The sequence below is a fragment of the Prionailurus bengalensis genome, chromosome B4 (assembly GCF_016509475.1).
Source record: "Prionailurus bengalensis isolate Pbe53 chromosome B4, Fcat_Pben_1.1_paternal_pri, whole genome shotgun sequence".
Taxonomy (NCBI): Eukaryota; Metazoa; Chordata; class Mammalia; order Carnivora; family Felidae; genus Prionailurus; species Prionailurus bengalensis.
Genome location: NC_057358.1, coordinates 94,217,938 through 94,239,314, shown reverse-complemented (window position 1 = coordinate 94,239,314; position 21,377 = coordinate 94,217,938). Strand labels below are relative to the sequence as shown.

The window sequence follows — 21,377 nt, the reverse complement described above, 5'->3', positions numbered from 1 at the left end:
AGGAGCACTCCCATTTTAACAATATTACATCTTCTAATCCATGAACACAGGTGTGTTTAGTTATGTCTTCCTTAATGTCTTTCAGCAATGTTTTGTAGATTTTATTGTACAAGTCTTTCACCACCTTGGTTAACTTAATTCATAAGTATTTTATTGATGCTACTGTAAATGGAACTGTTTTTGTAATTTCCATTCAGATTGTTCACTGCTAGTATATAGAAATGTAACTATTTTTTGCATATTGACTTTGTATCCTAGTATTTTGCTGAATTTGTTTATTAGTCCTAAAAAATTTTTGTGTGTGGAATCTTTCAATACATATGAGATCATATCATCTGCAAACAGATAGTTTTACTTCTTCCTTTCCAATTTGGATGCCTTCTATTTCTCTTTCTTGCCTAACTGCTCTGGCTAGAACTTCCAGTACTATGTTGAATAAAAGTGGTGAAAGCAGGCATCCTTGACTTGTTCCAATCTTAGAGGAAAGTCTTACAGTCTTTCAGTACTGAGTATGATGTTCACTGTGTGTTTTTAGAGGTGGCTTTTGTCATGTTGAGGTCGTTTCCTTCTATTCCTCATTTTTAAAATTTTTCTATGATGAAAAAATATTGAATTTTGTCAAATGCTTGTTCTGCATCAGTTGAGATGATCATGTGGTTTTTTCCCTTCACGTCATTAATATGATACATTATAATGATTGATTTTTCTATGTTGTACCACTCTTGCATTCCAAGAATAAATCTCACTTTGTCATGTGGGATTTAATATGTTTCTGATTTACATATTAAATGTATGCTTGTATTTGCTAGTATTTTGGGGAGGATTTTTGCATCAATGTTCATAAGGGATATTGGGGGGCACTTGGCTGACTGACTCAGGCAGTGGAGCATGCGACTCGATCTTGGGGTTGTGAGTCCAAGCCCCATGCTGGGTGTAGAGATTACTTAAAAATAAAATCTGTAAAAAAAAAAAAAAAAAAGGATCCTGGTCTGTAGTTTTCAGTGTCTTTGTCTGGGTTTGGCATCAGGGTAATGCTGTCCTCATGGAATGAATTAAGAGGTGTTCCCTCTTCAGTTTTTTGGAAAAGTTTGAGAAGGACTAATGTTAACTCTTTAAATGTTTGGTAGAACTCAACAGTGAAACCAATCCTCTTCTAGTCAGGATATTTTTGATTACTGGTTCAATCTCCTTACTAGGTCCATTCAGATTTTCTATTTGTGATTTTCTTGGTAGATTTTATTTCTAGGAATTTGTCCTTCATCAATGTTATCTAATTGATAGTTAGATACATTGTTAGTGTACAATTGTTCATAGTACTCTCTTATAGTACTTTTTATTTTTGTAAAATCAGTAATAATATCTCTACTTTCATTTCTTAATTTAGTAATTTGAATCTTCCCTCTTTTTTCTTTATCTAGTAAACATTTGCCAACTTTGTTGTCTTAAAGAATTAACTTTTTATTTCGTTGCTTTTTCTTTTTTTCCTATTCTCTGCTCTGTATAACGTATCTCTGCTCTAAACATCATTATTTCCTTCCTTTTGTTAGCCTTGGTTTCAGTTTGTTCTTCTTTTTCTAGTTCCTTCAGTTAGTTACATTGTCATTTTGAAGTTTTCCTAATTTTTTAATGTAAGCACTTATAGCTGTAAATTTCCCCCTTAGTACTGCTTTCTCTGGATCCCATTCTTTTTGGCATGTTTCTATTTTCATTTATCTCTAAGTATTATCTAATTTTCCTTGTGATTTCTTCTTTGATACACTGATTGTTTAAAAGTGTGTTAATTTCCAGAATTTTATGATTTTTTCTCCAGTTTTCCTTCTGTTGTTGATTTTTAACTTCACCCCCATGGTTAGAGAAGATACTTTGTATGATATCTATTTTTTTAAATGTATTAAGAATTAATCTACAGCCTGACATATCATCTATCCTGAAAAATGTCCCATGTGTACTTGAGAAAAACGTGGATGCTACTATCATTGGGTAGAGTGTTTCGTTTGTTTGTTAGATTCGGTTGGTTATGCACTCTAGTTCCTTACTGATATTGTCTAGTTGTTCTATCCATTATTGTGAGTAGGGTACTGGAGTCTCCAACTACTATTGTAAAACTGTCTATTTCTCCCTTCAATTCTGTCAGTTTTTACTTTGTATATTTTGATGATCTGTCATTAGGTACATAAATGTTTATAACTGCTATACTTTCTTGCTCTGTTGAATATTTTATTAATATATAATATTCTTGTCTCTTACAAACTTTTTAAATTTATAGTCTATTTTATCTGATATTAGTACAGCCACCTCTGACCTCATTTGGATACAATTTGAATGCAATATATATTTCCATCTTTTCACTTTCAATCTACTTGTCTTTGGATCTCTAAAGTGAGCCTCTTGTAGACAGCATATAGTTGGATCATGTGTTTTTATCCATTATGCCAATCTGTCTTTTGATTGGAGAGTTTAATGAATTTACAATTAAAGTAATTACTGATAAGAAGGGACTTCTGTCATTTTGCTATTTGTTCTCTATATGCCTTAAGGTTTTTTGTCCCTCATTTCCTACATTACTGTTTTTGTGTTTAGGTTTTTTGTTTTTTTTTTTTCCTGTAGTGAAATGTTTAAATTTCTTTCTGATTTCCTTTTGTGTGTGTTTTCTACAGATATTTTCTTTGTGGTTATCATGGGGATTAGATCACATCCTAAAGTTATAATAATCCAATGTGAATTTATACCAGCTTAACATCAATAACATATAAAAACTCTGCTTTCTTACAGCTCCATCCCCACTCCTTTCAGTTAGTGATGTCCCAAAGCTCTGTGCTTATACTCATAGTGAACAAAAAGATAAACTAATAATTCTTTTCCGATGTATTAGTTTCTTATATAGAAAACAAAAGAATTATAAGCCACAATTACAATATTAGCCTTTTTTCACCTTTAAATGTTATTCGTCTCTCAATCATGTAGAAAACAAAAAATGCAGTTATAAATTGTTGTTGCAACAGTACTAGTTTTTATAATTCCCCTGTATTCATCTCGAGATCTTCATTTCTCCATATGGCTTCAAGTTACTGTCTAGCATCCTTTCATTTCACGTTGCAGAACTCCCTTGCAAATTTCTTACAGAGCAGGTCTAGTGACAATGAACTTCCTCAGCTTTTGTTTATCTGGGAATGTCTTAATTTCTCCCTTACTTTTAGAGGACAGTTTGGCCAGATACAGAATTCTTGGTTGGCACTTTTTTTCTATGTTTATTTATTTTTCAGAGAGAGAGACAGAATGCAAGCAGGGAAGGGGCAGAGAGAGAGGGAGACACAGAATTCAAAGCAGGCTACAGTCTCTGAGCTGTTAGCACAGAGCCCAACACAGGGCTCAAACTCATGAACTGTGAGATCATGACCTGAGTCGAAGTTGGATGGTTAACCATTGAGCCACCCAGGTGCCCCAGGCAGTTTTCTTTTAGCACTTTGAATATATAAGCCCACTGCCACCTGGCCTCCAAAGTTTTTAACTTTGCAATTTGCTGATAACTTTATTGAAGATCCCTTATATATGATGATTTGCTTCTCTCTTGCTGCTTTCAAGATTCCTTGTGCTTGGCTTTAGAAAGTTTAATTAAAATGTATCTTGATGTGGCAATCCCTATCAAAACAACACCAGCATTCTTTACAGAGCTAGAATAAACAATCCTAAAATTTGGAACCAAAAAACAAAAAACGCCCAAATAGCCAAAGCTATCTTGAAAAAGAAAACCAAAGCTGGAGGCATTACAATCCCAGACTTCAAGCTGTATTACAAAGCTGTAATCATCAAGACAGTATGGTACCGGCACAAGAACAGACACTCAGATCAATGGAACAGAATAGAGAACCCAGAAATGGACCCACAAACATATGGTCAACTAATCTTTGACAAAGCAGGAAAGAATATCCAATGGAATAAAGACGGTCTCTTTAGCAAATGGTGCTGGGAAACCTGGACAGCGACATGCAGAAAAATGAACCTGCACCACTTTCTTATACCATACACAAAAATAAACCAAAAATGGATGAAAGACCTCAATGTAAGACAGGAAGCCATCAAAATCCTCAAGAAGAAAGCAGGCAAAAACCTCTCTGACCTTGGCTGCAGCAACTTCTTACTCAACACGTCTCCAGAGGCAAGGGAAACAAAAGCAAAAATGAACTACTGGGACCTCATCAAGATAAAAAGCTTCTGCACAGCAAAGGAAACAATCAGCAAAACTAAAAGGCAACCGATGGAATGGGAGACAATATCTGCAAACGACATACCAGATAAAGGGTTAGTATCCAAAATTTATAAAGAACTTACCAAACTCAGCACACAAAAAATAATCCAGGGAAGAAATGGGCAAAAGACATGAATAGACACTTCTCCAAAGAAGACATCCAGATGGCCAACCGACACGTGAAAAAATGTTCAACATCACTCATCATTAGGGAAATACAAATTAAAACCACAATGAGATACCACCTCACACCTGTCAGAATGGCTAACATTAACAACTCAGGCAACAACAGATGTTGGCAAGGATGCGGAGAAAGAGGATCTCTTTTGCATTGTTGGTGGGAATGCAAGATGGTGCAGCCACTCTGGAAAACAGTAAGTATGGAGGTTCCTCAAAAAGTTAAAAATAGAACTACCCGGGGCGCCTGGGTGGCGCAGTCGGTTGGGCGTCCGACTTCAGCCAGGTCACGATCTCGCGGTCCGGGAGTTCGAGCCCCGCGTCGGGCTCTGGGCTGATGGCTCAGAGCCTGGAGCCTGTTTCCGATTCTGTGTCTCCCTCTCTCTCTGCCCCTCCCCCGTTCATGCTCTGTCTCTCTCTGTCCCAAAAATAAATAAAAGTTGAAAAAAAAAAAAATTAAAAAAAAAAAAATAGAACTACCCTACAACCCAGAAATTGCACTACTAGGTATTTATCCAAAGGATACAGGTATGCTGTTTTGAAGGGGCACATGCACCCCAATGTTTATAACAGTGCTACTGACAATAGCCAAAGCATGGAAAGAGCCCAAATGTCCATCGAAGGATGAATGGATAAAGAAGCTGTGGTATATATATACAATGGAGATTACTCAGCAATCAGAAAGAATGAAATCTTGCCATTTGCAACTACATGGATGGACCTAGAGGGTATTATGCTAAGTGAAATTAGTCAAAGAAAGACAAATATTATAACATAAAATATTATATGTTCACAGATGAACATAAGGGAGGGGAATCAAAAATAATATAAAAACATGGAGGGGACAAAACATAAGAAACTCTTAAATATAGAGAATAAACAGAGGGTTGCTGGAGGGGTTGTAGAAGGGGGGGATGGGCTAAATGGGTAAGGGGCTTAAGGAACCTATCCCTGAAATCATTGTTGCACTATATGCTAATTTGGATGTAAATTAAAAAATAAATAAATTTTTAAAAATGTGTCTTGATGTGTGTCTCTTTGAGTTAATCTAAATTATTCAGAGTGCAAAGAGCTCCTTGGATGTTTACATTCATCGGTTCTTTCATCAAATTTGGGATGTTTTCAGCCCTTATTTCTTCAAATATTCTCTCTTCTAGCACTCCAATATGTATGTTGCTCCACTTGACTGTATCCTACAGGTCTCTTAGATTCTGTTCATTTTTCTTCAGTTTGTTTGATCTGTTCACTTTTTTTCAATCTGTTTTATGTTCCTCAGACTTGATCATTTTCATGGTCCTATCTTCATGTTTGCTGACTCTTTGTTCTGCCTATTCACATCTGCCTTTGAATCTACTGATTTTTCCATTTTAGTTATTGTACTTTTCAGCTCCAGGATTTGATTTCTTTTTATTTATTCCTTTATTGGTATTTGTTTTCCAAATCTTCCTTTAGTTCTTTCAGTATCTTTAAGACAATTGTTTTTGTCTTTGTGTAATACATCTGTCATCAGGACTTTTTCAAGGGCAATTTCTGTTGATTTCTTTTTTTCCTTCAAATGGGCCATACTTTCTTATTCCTTTGCCTTGTGATTTTGTTGTTGTTGAAAACTGGTATTTTAATCTAATGTGGTAACTCTGGAAATCAGATTTTCCCCTTTGCTGTTTTTTGCCATTTTATTTTTTTGATTGTCATAGGCTCCCTCTTTTGCCAACAGTCAGCCTAAGATATAAACTTAAGGTCTTCTCAGGTCTTTTCTGGGCCTTTTTCTGGGCATGTGTAGTCACTTTTGAAATCTCCCTGTATATGCAGTTGTTTTAGAATGTTGTAGTCTTTAATGTCTGTTTCCCAGAGGGGGAGAAAGAGAAAACTGAATGGGGCAAAAGAAGGTGCTAGCCCTTTAAATCTCCCAGAAGTCACTTCAGCTGGAAGGGAAGAGCTTACAACAACAGGGAGAGGCTCAACGAGTGGTTGATTGCCCATCTCTTCCTGTGTACCTCAGTGATCAGAAGCAGCAGTCAGTGACCCAAGCACAGATTTCTGACATTTGGAAGAGAAGATCCTTTTTGCCTATCTTGGCTCTCACAAGCTATGTGTAAGCTACACAAGACTAGGAGAAGAGGATGGGTAGCTGTGCTGAGAGCTGAAACTGACCAAAATTAATCACAATTTATAGCCAAGCCTTCTCCTAGCAGATGCAAATCTTTAATAACTCCAATTTACCAAAACAGTTATGTAAGATCCTGCCAGGGCAACTGTTGCCTATGTGGGGAGATTGATTCCTGATGCTTCCTATTTTACCATGTTCCCAGAATTCTCTCTGAACCTCTTTTTGAGTATCAATATATATATTCATTTTTGTTATTTTATTACTTGATTATTAGCACTGCCAAAGTACCATGAAGTTCTTTGCTTGCTTTTTCTACGCAAATATTTAGTATGTCAGTTGTATCAGGGATTAATAGACATTATGGCCTCATTTAAAAGGATATACAAGAACACATTCTGAGTTCTGAATAATTGATATACCAAAGCACTCCTGGAATGAAACAACCCAATGGACCACAGTGTCCTGCCTTTGACTCTGAAACATGAATGTCTCAGATACTCTCCATGACTTCTTCACTGTCTTTGGTTTCTTCCCAGAAGCAGAAGCCTTACAAAAGGTGATTTGGAGGTAGTGAAAGGAAAGACGTAGTTATAGATACTACATGGAGCCATAATCTTGCTGTAACATGGATATTACTTTATAAAATACATATCTACATCAGAGCAACTATGATTCCACTAAAGCCCTCACTATATGCTAGACAGATTCATTTGGATTATCTCAATCTATACAACCACCCTATGAGGTAGGTACTATCATTATTTCCCTGTTCCAAATGAAGAAACCAAGGCTTAAAGAAGTTAGGTAGCTTTCCCAAGTCAATAGCTGATAAGAAGAAGATCCAGGATTAAATCTGAATCTGACTCCAAAGCCCAAGCTCTTATTAATTAAAATATACAAAAAGCTTAAAACAGTGTCTAGTATATAGTAAGCAATTAGATGTTAGCCACCGAAATAATAATAATTGATTTTAAAACAATGTTTTAAATGGCAATCAGTCAACTTCCCTGTGCCTAAGTTTCCTCATTTATAACATTAGGATACCTATTCACAGAGTTATTGTGAAAACCAAATAAATTCTAGCTATAAAAACATTTAGAAAAATATATATAATATGTGTATACGTTTAATAATATGTTTAAAAAGACAAGGAATTATTATATCACCACTACAGGTAAAAATCTCTTGTATTACAAAGGAGCCTTTTGCTCTCTAAGCACAGAAGCCTAGAACTTAAGCACTATCCTCATAACAAGAGTTACATTAATAAATTTAGTAAAGCTGTCCTAAATTATTCCAATATGATTCTTGCAGAATGACAAGCAAAGAGAACACTGAACTCTATTCATGAGTGTGATTATAAATTTGGTGCTTAGGAAGGTATATTTGCTCTTTCAGTTCACTAGCACTGTGGGTGAATTTGGCTTATACTACAGTAGTTCTGTTCAAATGTAGCCAGGACAGAATATCTATAGTTAGAAGCATAGCAATATAACTCTAAATTTGGGGCACAGCTAACTCCACATTTAATTATATTAAAACAATCAAGAGAATGGTATTCAAAAACCTTGTTCTTTGTGTCAGTGGTTTGGTTATTTTTAAACTACTGGGAAGGTCTTTTTTTTTGATTGATACATATTAGTTTTCTGCTTATTTTAACACTGCTAAGGATTTTTTATTATTTATATTATTCTAAGGAAGAGTTAAAAAACAAACAAACAAGCTAAGGGGAGAGATTTCTCAGTATATTTTGCTAGTCACAAAACCAGAGCCATTCTGTGAAAAGTAAGGACACCTGCAACAGTTTCCTTGTTAGCTGAAAAAATTTAAAGTACACATGAACACACAAAACCAAAAAGTTCCCAATTATCTTTTAAGCTTCTATCCATGAATATGGTTGTATCTGCATATTCCTAAATAGATTTTTCTTCCTTTAGGTTTTTTATTTTACTAGGGGCTATGGTGGTGAACCACTTTGCAGTTCAGAACCCTTTAACCACCCCCTCCTTTTTAAACTTTTCAAAAAACAAAAATAAAAAACTCTTCAAAATTAATTATATTACTTACAAATCACTTCAATATGTGGTACTTTATTTTCTGGAAACTCTTTATGTCTAATCTAAATTCCTGGTACTGCAATTTAAACCAGATTCCTCTCATTTCTGTTTTCTCTGTAAGAGATAAGTAAAACCAGGATGATCAAGAAAAAGTAAGCACATACTTATATATATTTAAACTGTTGTCAATTCATTTTCCTGTGAGTAAATCTAAAATGTTAACAAGGCAAGGGCAATCCAGATCAAGAGTATATGCAGAAGCACAGAAGTCTAATAGGGCATGGTCTGCTCCAGACATAGCAAATAATTTCTTAACAGCTGGAAGACAGGGTATGCCTGGGAAAATATTAAGAGATATAGGTAGGAAGACAGGCTCATGCCATTTCCTGAGGGGCCAGTTTGTACTTTCACAGTTCACATTCTCCCTTAGAATCTGAAAGATGCCACTCATGTCTTAACCAAAATACCATCCTATAGAGGCAGAAAATCTAGAGTACATATAAGGAGAACTTGTAATTCCTAAGAATACAGTCCATGGTGCTTTACTTTCTATGATGCCCAAAGTCTAACCTACAGTCACAGTCACAGCATCCATCTATAAACATAAATATTCTCCTAACAGCATCTGAACTTGCCTGCAGTGAGTCACTATAGGACGATGACCTGAAGTTCAGATACTTCTTCCAGACCTAAAAAAAAGTTACCCACTTTGACTTCATATTTCACACTGATCTGAAAAATTCACTTTCAATCATGCATTTTAAGAATGAAATAGGGGCGCCTGGGTGGCGCAGTCGGTTAAGCGTCCGACTTCAGCCAGGTCACGATCTCACGGTCCGTGAGTTCGAGCCCCGCGTCAGGCTCTGGGCTGATGGTTCAGAGCCTGGAGCCTGTTTCCGATTCTGTGTCTCCCTCTCTCTCTGCCCCTCCCCCGTTCATGCTCTGTCTCTCTCTGTCCCAAAAATAAATAAACGTTGAAAAAAAAAATTAAAAAAAAAAAATGAAATAAAAGAATCTGTAGCTATATCTTTACTATCTATCTATCAACAATTGTGTGTGTACTTAGCAAATACTGAGAAAGTGGTATTAAAATGGCTTGCTAAAAATAAGAGAAATTAAAATGGAAGATTATCTAAAACACCACTCTACCTTTAATTATACTGGTCATAATTCAATCCTGGAATCATCTATAACTTTGGAATATATTACACCTAGAAACACTGGTAATGAAATTTATATAATTAAGTTTGAGTGTCCGTAATCTCTGTCCCAAGATATAAAAACACAACTACAGATGTGCAAACCCAGAAGATGAGTCACTCTACTCTAGCTAAGTCAATAATGGTAATCAGTACCAACGGCAACAATTCCAGCATCTTCAAGCACAGGAAAAAAAATCAACCTTGGGACCTCTCAAACCCTTAGTTTAGAACTTTATATTGCAATCTAAAAATATGTACAAGGAAATCAAATACTGTCCTCCAGTAACATCAAAGTGCCAAATATTCTATATGACAGATCACGTAGCTCTCCCCACTAAAAATCCACAGACCACACCACAGAAAGCAGTCATGTAAGATAGCGGTAAGAAAGAATAGGTGTTCTCCAGAAATGCCTGAAAACTGGAATAAATATATTTGGTCTTATGGAGATGGTGCATTCAATTTTCTGTGAGTATTGTGTAACAAAATTCAATGTTCAGATTCTTCAGTTCAGTTATTTCTATATATGAATTCATACAACTGCATCAAATTAACAAGTGATAGCTTAAGCCTCAAAATAAACTTCTAGCTTATAAATTTAATAATAGACAGTAGTTCACTAGCCTAGATCGAACTCTAGCATAATATTTAACCTATGACATTTTACTAAACTGAGCAACAGCAAAAGGTAAAATCTAAGTATCAATTTTACAGCATTTTGCTTAATAATGGTTCTTAAAAAGCATTTGGCTTTATTCTTTAAAACAAAACACTAAATGCAAGCCACTCTAACTTCAGACGTCATGTGAAATATGCAACTTATTCAGTATCAATCAAGCAATAAATATCCATAAAATGATGCAACATTGCAAGAGAATCTCTAGGCATCTTCGCTTTTTATATTATATGCTTAACCTAGAACTAAATAAACATTAATGAAAGGAAATAAAGTGGTAATTTGAAAAACTGAATATGTAAGTGGAATATACCATAAATCTGTATTTCCAAACACAGGTGGATATCATGCTAGTACAAGACTCCTATTAAAAGCCTAAATATTGACTGTGTGTACACAGAATGTATACACATAATCTACTTAAAGTAAGGTTAGCCAAATGCCAAGCAACTCTAAATAACCCTCAAAACAAACTGCTTCATGAACAGCTCATCAGATTCTGCATTTAACTCAATCTAAATGCTCTTAAACATAACCTCAAAGGAAAATAAACTTGATTATTTATTTTCCACTTTTAGAGCAATGCATTCAAAATTACTGCTATAATCTAGCATTAAAATCTGATTCAAGTACACCATTAATAAAAATGGTTGATATATGTGTTTTCTAACACTCCCCAACCTCCCAAAATGCCCCCCACCACAAAGTTAACCAGAAATAGTTACATCAGAGTACATCTATCCACATATGGGGCCATTAATAAGCATTGTTTAAAGAACATTTAATGACCAAAAAATGTTCGTGGTATAAAGTTAAGCAGGAAAGAAAGAACAGATCTGTTCTTTTAAAATGCAATATGGTATCCTGGATTGGATTCTGGAACAGAAAAAGGACATTCGTGGATAAACTGGGGAAATCCAAATAAAGTCTGTAGTTAACAGTATTGTTAATTTCTTAGTTTTGAAATATGTGTCACAGTAACTACATGAGATTAACATTAGGGAAGGGGCGACTGGGTGGCTCAGCTGGTTAAGCATCCAACTCTTGATTTCACCTCAGGTCATAGCTCATGGTTTCTGAGTTCAAGCCCTACATCGGGCTCCGCGCTGACAGTGTGGAGCCTGCTTGGGATTCTCTCTCTTTCTTTCTCTCTCTCTAAGTAAATAAATAAAATAAACTTAAAAAAAATAAAAAAGATTAACGTCAGGGAAAGCCAGGTAAAGGGTATATGAGAATCTCTGCAGTATCTTTTCAACTTTTCTGTGATTCTAAAATTGTTCCAGAAAAAAAAGGGTTTTTTTTTTAAAGTTACTCTTTGTGCCCAGTAGCAAAATAAGAGGCTTCTCATTTTAAAAAATAACATCCACACTTATTTTTCTTTCTCCCACACCTACACAAAATACATGCATCCAGAAAAAAACACTACATTAAAACACACTAAAGTATTAATATTTGGTTCACCGATGGTAGGATGAAAAGCACATTTTTCTCTTTGTATTTTCTACAGTGTGAATTACTTTTATAATCAACAATAAATTACTAACTAAAGAATATACAAATCAATACTTTATTAAGACTTCTTGTGAAAGAAAAGCTATAAATGTCTAGGCAGAGCCCAAAGGCAGACTATATACAAAACAGGTTAGGGCAGAGTGTGGAGAATGTGGTGGCCAAGGGAAACTGCCAGGAGTATTTAAGTAGGCATAACCCAATTAGTAAATGTTGGAAACCTGCCAATACACAGAACTTAACATCCACTCTGAGGCTAAAGGTGCTCACGGCCAGCAAAGTTGTAATCAGAATTCACGTCTTAGGGGAATGTCCTGAAGGGCCCCCACAATACTAAGAATTTATGGAGATGTATAGCTTGGGTTTATTCCAAACAAAAATAATGCAGTTGGGGGCACCTTCCTGGCTCAGCTGGTGGAGCATGCAACTCTTGATCTCAGGGCTATGAGTTCAAGCCCCACACTGGATGTAGAGATTACTTAAAAAAATGAAATCTTTAAAAAAAATGCAGTTGGACATCTGGTACACAACTACCCACTGAGAGCTTCTAGAAACATTCTTCAGTACCATGGTGTGCTCTTTAGGTATTTCTCCTCTACTTAAGAACAGTAAGAAGAACAAGAGAAGTATGTTAAAATCTCTTTGCTTTGCTTTTCCCAGACGCTAGAAGACAGTTATAATCAAGGATTTCAGAGTGTCCAAGACCCAATGTTCTTTTGAGCCTTGATAAATATTTGTCTAGAGAACAATCTTTCAGTGAAGACTTTTGGGAACTATTTTCTTCATTCTTCAAATGGGGAAATGAAGTGAAAAAATTAATCAAAATTTCATTGAAAGCCAAATTTTGAATTTTTAGTTTTCTTGTCTACCACTTTAACAAAGACAATATGCACTTTTTCCCTAGAGCTTCCATGGTTTGTTTTCCTTCAGTTGTACCTTGATTTTAAACTCGAGATATCGATCAACCAAGGTGAACATAATGCCAAAGAGCTATATTCAAAAGTATAGCTGAGATCACTGGGGATATTCCCTCTGAGCACTCTTAAGATAAAACATAATTTTAAAGCAATGATGAGACTATTTCTTCCTTTTTTTAAAAGCAAATGTGGAGAAAGCAAATATCTACAGAAAACAGTGAGAATTTCTCTTTTTTTTAATGTTTATTTATTTATTTTGAGAGAGACAGCATGAGCTAGGGAGGGGCAGAGAGTGAGGAAGAGAGAGAATCCCAAGCAGGCTCCCCATTCAGTGCAAAGCCCTAGGCAGGGCTCAATCTCACAACCATAAGACGGTGACTTAAGCTGAAATCAAGTCGATGCTTAATCGACTGGGCCACCCAGGCATCCCCCAAACAGTGAGAATTTCTAAGATGTTTTACCCTGTCTCACTTTCATAATATTTTTTCACCAGTACTGGCTGAAAAGCTATCTATGCTAATTCCCTTTTAAAAAAGAAATCTGGGCCTACGTGGGTGGCCCAGTCAGGTAAGCATCCAACTTCGGCTCAAGTCATGATCTCACAGTTCACGAGTTCGAGCCCCACATGAGGCTCTCTGCTGTTAGCACAAAGCACTTCAAATCCTCTCTGTCCTCTCTCCCTGCCCTTCCCCCACTTGCACTTGTGCTCTCGCTCTCTCTCTACAACAAACATTAAAAAAATACATAAAGGGGCACCTGGGTGGCTCAGTCAATTGAGCATTCAACTTCGGCTCAGGTCATGATCTCGCAGTCTGTGAGTTCGAGCCCCTCATCGGGCTCTGTGCTGACAGCTCAGAGCCTGGAGCCTGCTTTGAATTCTGTGTCTCCCTCTCTCTCTGCCCCTCCCCGACTCATGTTCTGTCTCTCTCTCTCTCTCAAAAATAAACATTAAAAAAAAATTAAAAAATAAACATAAAAATCTGTAAACTTAATTCAACAGTTAGCTACAAAGAATATTAGTCTCATATAATTATGTACATATGACATTCTGATCAAACTCTTGAAATTTTTCCACATGCACCGGCACCTGGGTGACTCAGTAGTTGAGTATCCAACTTCATTTCAGGTCATGATCTCACAGGTTGGTGGGTTTGAGCCCCACATAGGCTCTGTGCTTACAGCTGGGAGCCTGGAGCTTGCTTCAGATTCTGTGTCTCCCTCTCTCCCCTCTCTGCCCCTTCCCAGCTCGCGCTTGCTCTCTCTCTCTAAAATAAATAAATAAATCTAAAAAAGTTTTTTTTCCACATGTAAATTCCAAATCTGAATTCTCTGAAGTTATGAACTCTGCTAAATATAAGGCAGAATGCAGCTAAAGCAAGACTTTAATTCTCATATAATTGATAAATGGCCTACAACAGCTCTACTATCCTAATATGTTTTAAAATACCATATCAGAACCTAAAATAAAAGGCTTTGTTTTTAGCATTTTAAATTCCTCTAGCAGAAGGCAGTATGAATCTCTGATAATGCCAGCAAGGCAGCATGATAAAATGAAAATATCATGGGCTTTAGGACAACAGATATCCCAATTCTTTTTGTTTTGGGTTTGGTTTTGTTTGTTTTTTGTTTTGTTTTGTTTTTTAGTTTATTTATTTTTTGAGAATGAGAGAGAGAGAGAGAGAGAGAGCGAGCGCCGGCTGGGGAGGGGCAGGGAGAGGGAGAGAGAGAAACCCAGGCAGATTCTATGCTGTCAGTACAGAGTCCAATGAGGGCTCCATCTTACAAACCATGAGATCACAACCTGAGGGGAGATCAAGAGTCAGACACTTAACCAACTGAGCCATCCAGGCACCCCCAGAAATCTGAATTCTTCTTTAATCTCTCTGAAAATAGAGGAAGACGGATTAGAGCAAAACGTAAATGTTAGCATCAGTAATATTTGATGACTGATTAAACTGGGAAGGAAAGCAAGATTCAAGGAATGCACTCACATTTTCATTCAGGTGACAGTACACTCACTGAGCTGGGGAACACAGGAAGGACACAAGATTCAGAAATTTTGAATGCACTGTGATGCCTATGAGATATCCAAGTGGAAATGGCCAACAGGCAAACAGAAATACAGGTATGGAGGTGGAAAAAAGATCTGAGTTGGAGATACAAATCTGGGTCATCTTATGGATGCAAAGCATGGGACAAGATGAGACTGCCCAGTGAGAAGAAAAGTTAAACCTACAGAAACAGAAAAATTAAACCAATATTTAAGGGAACTGCAGGGAAGAGAAGTCCACAAAAGAGCTGGATAGGCACTGTCCAAGAACCCATAAGAATATCTCCAAGAGTATGCTATACAAAAGCCTAGGGAAGAGAATGATTTAAGATGACACAGGATAAGAAAAAGTGTCTCATTGGTAAGATTGCAAAAACCATGGAAAGCTAATTTAAAGAAAAGAATATTTATGGGGCGCCTGGGTGGCTCAGTTGGTTAAGCATCCGACTTCAGCTCAGGTTATGATCTCACGGTTCATGGGTTCGAGCCCTGCGTCGGGCTCTGTGCTGACAGCTCAGGGCCTGGAGCCTGTTTCAGATTCTGTGTCTCCCTCTCTCTGTGTCCCTCCCCTGCTCGCACTCTTTCTCAAAAATAAATATTAAAAAAATTAAAAAAAAAAAGAAAGAAATGAATATTTAGCAGTAAGGAAAAGCAGAGTAGAAACAATCGCTATCTTCAAATTTCTGTCTGTTCCATGGAATAACGGACTTGACTTCCTCCTGAAATAGAAATTGAACCAAAACAGTAAGAACCAAAACATAAGAAGTCAGCGAGAATAAAACATATCTCATCTAACAAAGAACTGAGTTACCAGTCATTGGCAATGTTCAGTAGATTCCACTACTGGTCAAAAAGTTGATGAGATGACTTTGAGCTTTCTTTCAACTGAAGTAATTCAAGGACTAAACTAAATCTGAAATATTTGCACTAAAAGGAACAAAGGGATTGATTCAACAAAAAAGCTCTTATATATTTAGAAATATAAAGTAATGACTCCATGGAGTTTTAAAAATCATATTCAGTTAATCCTAAGTAAAACACATAAAAAAGAGAAAGGCATCTTTAACTGTGTGAGTCCATTACATGTCTGTTTTTTTTATGTTTATTTATTTTTGAGAGAGAGACAGACAGAACTCAAGCAGAGGAGGGGCAGAAAGAGAGGGAGACACAGAATCTGAAGCAGGCTCCAGGCTCTGAGCTGTCAGCACAGAGCCCAACATGGGGCTTGAACTCAGGAACTGCGAGATCATGACCTGAGCTGAAGTCAGACGCTTAACGGACTGAGCCACCCAGGTGCCCCTAACCTTGTGAGTCCAAAGTAAAACATTTAATACAAAATAAAAACTTTTAGGAGGTGATCCAAGATGGTGGCATAGGAAGAGCCTGAACTTATTTCCTCCCATAGACACACAAAATCTACAGCTACATATGAAACAATTCCCACTAAAGAACTGAAAACTAGCCATCTGAACAGCTCCCTCCATAAGGGATAAAAGGGCCACATCAAGATAGGTAAGTGAGGCAGAAACATGGTCTTACCTCCTCAACCCCACTACAACCACCTACAATAGGGAGGGATCTCACAGACCAGAGCCTCTCCCTGAAGTGTGGACCTACAACAGAGGGATAAAAATATCTGGCTTTGGAAACCAAGAAGGTTTATGTCCAGGGGATCTGGGGAGCTGTACGGATCCTAGATACTCCTTTTGAGGGGTTTGTGTGTGGACTCACTTATCCCTAGACCCAGTGCAAAAGTAAGCAGTAGTTTGAGAGGTAACTGGATAATATATGAAGATTTATTCACTAATCTTAAAAGTATCTGCTAAAGGAGCAAGGACCAGTTGGGAGTTTCTTTGGGGAGGGAAGTACCAGCAAGTACCATTTTTGTACTCTCCCTCTATGTTACTACTGCAGGTGGGCACATGCAGACCCAGCCTTGCCAAGGCCACAGGCATTCTCCCACCCCCCCCCGCCAAAACTCTTTCCTTGCCTCACTAAGGCTTACTCTGACCCCGGCACTCCTCAGCCTCTCTAAAACCCATGGGTGAGCATAGTCCACATAGGGGACACCACTTGATCACTTGGCCCTGGTTACTAAAGGGGCTTGCATTTCTGGGCTCCACAGCACTATAAAAATCAGAAAAACAGTTAGTTCTAGACAGGTTATTACACCAGGGGTACTGCAAAGACAGCAAACAGAAACACATCCCCAGGACCAGTAGGTACAGGCTTCAGGTTTGCCACACCCAAGGGACACCTCCAGATCTGCTGGTCCAGAAGTCAGCAGGGTTTATAATTGTAGTCCCACAGGACTGTATGTATTTGCATACATTAAAAACCTACAGATCTGGCTTCCAATCAGCCTGAAACCAGGTACTGATTGAGATCACTCCCTTGTAACACTGGCAGGTCTTGGCACATTCTCATCAACTGGGACCTTTGAAGAATAAATCAGGCTACTCAGACAATCACAAAGGTTTGAGAAACAACCAAGAGCTAGAGGAAGGCTGAACAATAGGCTCATCTAAGTTCATTGTCTACACAAGGCCACTCCTTCAAGACTTGGAAAGAAAGGTGATTTACCTAATAAATAGAAACAAATACAGAAAGACAAGCAAAATGAGGAAACAGAGGAATATGTTCCAAATGAAAGAACAAGATAAAATCCCAGGAAAGACCTTAATGAAACAGAGATAAATAAGATAATCTATCTGATAAAGGGTTCAAAGTACCGGTCATAAGCTCACCAATCAAGAGAAGAATGGATGAACACAATGAGAACTTCTATAAAGAGATGGAAAATGTAAGAAAGTATCAGATGGATGTTACCCAGCTGAATATAAATGAACTGAAAAATACACTAGAAGGGCCCAAGCAGACTAGATGAAGGCAAAGAAAGACTACACTAGCAGACTAGATGAAGACAAAGAAAGGATCAGTGACCTGCAAGACAGGGTAGTGGAACTCACCCAAATAGAGCAGCAGTCAATCAATCTATGAATAAATTAAAAGTAAAGACAACTTAAAGGACCTATAAGACAAAATCAAGCAAACCAACATTCGTATTATAAAGGTCCCAGGGCAGGGCGCCTGGGTGGCTCAGTTGGTTAAGCACCCAACTTCGCCTCAGGTCATGATCTCATGGTTCATGGGCTCAAGCCCTGTGTCAAGCTCTGTGCTGACAGCTCGGAGCCTGGAGCCTGCCTTGGATTCTGTCTCCTTCTCTTTCTGTCCCTCCCCCACTCATGCTGTTGCACTCTCTCAAAAATAAATGCACATTAACAAATTAAAAAAAAAAAAAAAAGATCCTGGGGCACCTGAGTGGCTCAGTCAGTTTAAGCATCCAACTTGGCTCAGGCTATAATCTCACAGTTTGTGGGTTCGAGCCCCACAACAGGCTCTGTGCTGACAGCTCAGGGCCTAGAGCCTCCTTTGGAGTCTGTGTCTCCCTCTCTCTGTGCCTTCCTGCTCATGCTCTGTCTCTCTCTCTCAAACGTAAATAAACCTAAAAAAAAGTTAAAAAAAAAAAAAAGGTCCCAGAAGAAGAAAGAAAAAGGGGCAGAAAACTTATTTGAAGAAATAATGGCTGAAAGTTCCCATACCCTGGCAAAGGAAAGAGACATTCAGGTACAGGAGGCACAGGGTTCCAAATAAGATGAACCCAAAGGGATTGGCACCAAGACACATTATAATTAAGATGGCAAAAGTTAAACATAATTAAACGTAGCAATAGAAAAACAACATGTTACCTATGAAGGAACCCTCATGAGACTGAACTTTCAGCAGAAATTTTGCGAGCCAAAGGAAGTGGCATGGTATATTCAAAGTGCTGAAAGGAAAAAACTTCCCACAAGGAATATTCTACGCAGCAAGGTCATTCAGGTTGAAGAAGAGGTAACAAATTTTCCAGACAAGCAAAAGCTAAACCAGCCTTACAAGAAATGTTAAAGGGACTTCTTTCAGCTGAAAAGAAAAGGCAATAACTAATAAGAAAACACAAAGTAAAAATTTGGGGTGCCTGGCTGGCTCAGTCCAAAGAGTGTGTAACACCTGATCTTGGGGGTTGTAAGTTCAAGCACTACATTTGGTGTAGAGATTACTTAAAAATAAAAATCTAAAAAAAAAAAAAAGTAAAAATCTCATTGGTAAAGGTAAATATATAGTAAAGTTGGTAGATTAGCCACTTACAAGTTAGAATGAAGGTTAAAAGACAAAAGTAGTAAATTTAATTAGAACTATTAATGGTTGAGGGATACACAAAATAAAAAGATATAAAATTCGACATCAAAAACACAAAATGTAGGGAAGGAGAAGCAAAACTGTAGAGTTTCGGAATGCATTCAAATTTAAGATTGCTACCAACTTAAAATACTGTTAAATGCTGCTCTATATGAACCACATGGTAACCACAAAGCAAAAATCTATAATCCACAGAAGATAATGAAAAAAAAACCTCTAAACATAACACTAAAGAAAGGCATCAAAACGCAAGAGAAGAGAGCAAGAGAAGATGAAAAGAAGAGAGAGGAACTACAAAAACAGCCAGAAAACAATGAACAAAATAGCAATAAATACATATCTGTCAATAATTCCTTTAGCCCTTCCACACGGTCATGCTGAGCTAGTAGCAGCAGCCACAACCTCAGCCACACCTGCCACCTGCCATGGCCTCTCGACCATGGACCCCCACAAAGTGCACGAGCTCCAGGCCTTCGTGAAAATGTATAAACAGGATCCAAGTGTTCTGCAAACTGAGGAAATGCGCTTCCTGCGGGAGCGGATGGAGAGCATGGGGGGTAAAATACCACCTGCTACTCAAAAAACTAAGTCAGAAGACAGTATGAAGGAAGAAAAATCATAGTAAGAAGGTGGAGGAAAACATAAAGATAGATGAACCATCAAGTAAGGAAAAGTGATCTAGAAATTGACAATGAAGGTGTGACTGAACCAGATATTGATGCCTCTCAAAAAATGGGAAATGAAAATGTAGAGATAACCGAGGAAATGACGGATCAGGCAAATGATAAAAAAGTGGCTTCCACTGAAGCCCTAAACAACAGTGAACTACAGAAAGCCACTGACTTGTTCACACATGCCTTTAAGTTGAATCCTCGCTTGGGCATTGTGCATGCCAAGAGAGCCAGTGTCTTCATCAAATTACAGAAGCCAGATGCTGCCATCCAAGACTGTGACAGAGCTATTGAAATAAATCCTGATTCAGCTCAGCCTCTCAAGTGGTGATGGAAAGCACGCAGACTTCTGGGCCATTGGGAAGAAGCAGCATGTGACCTCGCCCTTGCTTGTAAACTGGATTAAGACGAAGATGCTAGTGCAATGCTGAAAGAAGTTCAACCGAGGACCCCGAAAACTGCTGAACGTTAGATAAAGTATGAGTGAAAACACGAAGAACAAGAAATCAAAGAAAGAACAGAAAGGGTTAAGAAGGCTCGGAGAGAACAAGAGAGCACCCAGAGGGAGGAAGAAGCCAGAGCTTCTTTCCCAGGTGGCTTTCCTGGGGGGGATGCCAGGTAATTTTTCTGAAGGAATGCCTGGAATGGCAGGAATGCCTGGTAATTTTTCTGGAGGAATGCCTGGAATGGCAGGAATGCCTGGGCTTAATGTAAGTCTAAGTGATCCAGAGGTTCTCACAGCCACGTAGGATCTAGAAGTTATGGCGGCCTTCTAGGATGTGGCCCAGGACTCAGCAAATATGTCAAAATATCAGAGCAACCCAAAGGTTATGAATCTCATCAGTAAATTGTCAGCCAAATTCAGAGGTCAAGCATAATGCCCTTCTGACAAATCAAGCCCTTGCTGAAGCAAAAGCAACTTAGATTACCTGGCAAATGTCACAATAATATAAACCAGTGTACCTCTGACCTTCTCGTGGACAAAGCTGGGATGCTATGAAGAGAATTCCTACCCCTCTGCCCCACATGCAACTGAAACATCTTACAGTGGTTTGCCATTCGGGTATTTATTCAGATAATGTTTTCCCACCAGAAATTAGAAATTTTAAATACTTTTTAAACCTTCAAAATATTTAAAAACATATTGAAAGGGTGTGTTAATCCCTACATTTTTCTTTACTAATCATTTGAGGGTTTTTTTTCCTTTGGATTAATTGGGCAAGGAACATACTTCAGTATGGAAGACTTATTATTAGTTTGAGTGAAATAAAGGTCTATTAGCAAGAGGCAAACAGAACATTTAAACAGATGAAGTCTGAGTTGGATATATGGTTACTGAGGCATTTTTACTTGTCTTTTTAAATGCTTTATTTTTTAAACATGATTTATTTTGATAAAACCATTGGGACCACCAAGTGTTGCACTAGGACCTGGGTAGGGACCAGAAGGACTTGGCAGGACAACAGCAACCTTACACCTTTCATACAGCATGCACCCTTGTGCAGATGCATTTAAATCTTATAGTG

General features: G+C 37.7%; 1 protein-coding gene and 1 pseudogene across 2 annotated transcripts in view; one reads left to right on the top strand and one right to left on the bottom strand.

Moving 5' to 3' along the window:
• FRS2 (fibroblast growth factor receptor substrate 2) overlaps window positions 1-21,377 on the bottom strand; it is a 114,727-nt gene that overhangs the window by 20,901 nt on the left and 72,449 nt on the right. The window contains exon 4 of one of the 2 annotated variants that reach the window (XM_043564976.1): window positions 8,598-8,701. The exons of the other annotated variant lie outside the window; for it this stretch is intronic. The gene's annotated coding sequence lies outside the window, so the exon portion shown is untranslated. The remainder of the gene's footprint in view (window positions 1-8,597; window positions 8,702-21,377) is intronic. 2 annotated transcript variants of the gene reach the window in all.
• Window positions 19,620-20,768, top strand: LOC122474028 (annotated as a pseudogene).